Here is a 2,644-nt window from a genome sequence, read left to right on the forward strand (position 1 = left end):
CCCCCCGCCTTCGATGAGGAGAACAGTGCGTGGTCTTCTCCGTCTGCGTGGTCCTGCGCTGTGCTGCTGTCTAGCAGCAACACCAGCAGCAGCAGCAGCAGCAGCAGCAGCAGCAGCAGCAGCAGCAGCAGCAGCAGAAGCAGCAGCAGCAGCAGCAGAGTTGGCTGCGCTTTCTCTCATGGCTGCCCCCAACTGAATTTCTTAGTTTGCTTCGTTGAGCCCCCCCCCACAGAGGGACAACAAATATTCACGTAAGAAATGCTGCTGCTGCTGCTGCTGCTGCTGCTGCTGCTGTTGCTGCTGCTGCTGCTGTTGCTGTTGTTGCTGCTGTGTCTGCTACTGCGTCTGCTGTTGCTGCTGCTGTTGTCGTTTGGTGCTGCTTCTGTTGCTTCTGCTGCTGCTGCTGCTGTTGCGGCTGCTTCGAATATATATATGCACAAGCAGCAGCAACAGCAACAGCAGCAGCAACAGCAGCAGCAGCAGCAGCAACAGCAACAGCAGCAGCAGCAGCAGCAGGAGTAGTATTTTTTTTTGTTGTGTTGCTGCTGCTGCAGGGCTGAGCAGTACGCGTCGCTGCTGGAGAGAAAGGAGAAGGGGGTAGATTTGAGTGNTGCTGCTGCTGCAGGGCTGAGCAGTACGCGTCGCTGCTGGAGAGAAAGGAGAAGGGGGTAGATTTGAGTGGGGTTGCTGCGGTGTCTCCTTTTGCTGCTGCTGCTGCTGCTGCTGCTGCTGCTGCTGCTGCAGTCGCGCTGCTCCTCTTCTAACCCTAAACCCTAAACCCTAAACCCTAAACAATACTAAACCCTAACACAGTGAAATATAACAGAACAATATAAACAAAACGGACGGGTTTGTTGCGCAGCGTTGAGGGTTTTCTAGGGTTTAGGGTTTAGGGTTTAGGGTTTAGCTAGGGTTTAGGGGTTGTGTTGTGGGCGCAAACTCGCCCCCTCGAGAACCCTAAACCCTAAACCCTAAACCCTAAACCCTAAACCCTAGAAAAGGGTTTGGGGCCCTCAAGTTGCTGTCTCCAAAGAGAGAGGCAGTCGTAGCAACAGCAGCAGCTGCTGCTGCTCTTTTAACCTGAAACCCTAAACCCTAAACCCTAAACCCTAAACCCTAAACCCTAGGCTGTCTTTTCAATGCTAAGATGAAAGCGAATCAAACGGAGACAAAAAGGAAACAGAAAGGAGACAGAAAGGAGACAAAAAAGAGACAAAAAGGAGACAAAAAGGAGACAAAAAGGAGACAAAAAGGAGACAAAAAGGAGACAAAAAGGAGACAAAAAGGAGACAAAAAAAACAAAAAGGAGACAAAAAGGAGACACATTCTGTCTCCTTTCCCCTCAGCTGCAGCAGCAGAGAAAACGCAACAACAGAGAGGAGGTTCTGTCTCCTTTTCTTACTGTCTCCTTTTTATACTCTATCTATCCTAAACCCTAAACCCTAAACCCTAGACCCTAAACCCTAGACCCTAAACCCTAAACCCTAAACCCTAGAAAAGGGTTTGGAGCCTTCAAATTAAAGCAAATGAGCGAGCGAGTGTAGGGGCTCAACAGACAGCACAACCCCAAACCCTAAACCCTAAACCCTAAACCCTAGCCACTGCAGCAGAGTCTGTCTCAGCTGTCTCCTTTCTTTATCACCAACCCCAGCAGGGCCTTCATGCTGCTGTCTCCTTTCCCCTTCATCGTTTAATATACTTCTTCTGTTTATACTATTATATAATAATATAATAATATATTATATATACATATATATATATATATATATATATATATATATTATATATATATTATATAATGAGAGGGGGTTAGGGGTTATATAATATTATTATTATATAATAACTCTTGAGCCCCCCTCAGACACAGAACCCAGCTAGCTAGCTAGGTAGCTACCTGTCTAGCTAGCTGGCTAGCTAGCTAGCTATCTAACTAGCTAGCTAGCTAGCTAGCTAGCTAGCTGGGTTGTTAACTAGCTTGCTAGCTAGCTAGCTAGCTAGCTAGCAGCAGCAGCACAGAGAGTGACCCTGGTGAGGTGTCGATACACCTGAGAGGAGGCTGCAGCAAGACCGCATGCAGAGGGTTTTAGTTTTTATTAAAAAAAAAAATAAAAAAAATATAAAAAAAAAGAAAACAAACACAAACCCTAAACCCTAAACCCTAAACCCTAGTAATAGAAGTGACTCCGTGGGGAGCCGCCTGGTACTCAAGCAAAACCCTAAACCCTAAAAACCCTAAACCCTAAACCCTAAACCCTAAACCCTAGAAATGAAAATAATACATTTTATCCTCGTTTTTTGATGGTTTTGTTTGTCTTCCTAAACCCTAAACCCTAAACCCTAAAAATAACCCCTACTCCTAAACCCTAAACCCTAAACCCTAAACCCTAAACCCTAAACCCTAGAAGATGGTGATAATAGGCGACGAGAGATGAAGGACTTGCGGTGTACATACAGCTGAAATAAAGAGAAAATAAAAAAATAAATAAAAATAAATAAAAATAAATAAAATAAATAAAAATATATATCTATCTTCCTAACATCAGGGCAGTCTATCCCCTGTGAGCAGCGAGTCACCTGTCCGCTCCCCCCCCTCCGAGGGTTTAGGGTTTAGGGTTTAGGGTTTAGGGTTTAGGGTTTAGGGTTT

The sequence above is a fragment of the Eimeria mitis genome, genomic scaffold, assembly GCF_000499745.2.
Source record: "Eimeria mitis Houghton genomic scaffold, Emh_scaff2447, whole genome shotgun sequence".
Classification (NCBI taxonomy): Eukaryota; Apicomplexa; class Conoidasida; order Eucoccidiorida; family Eimeriidae; genus Eimeria; species Eimeria mitis.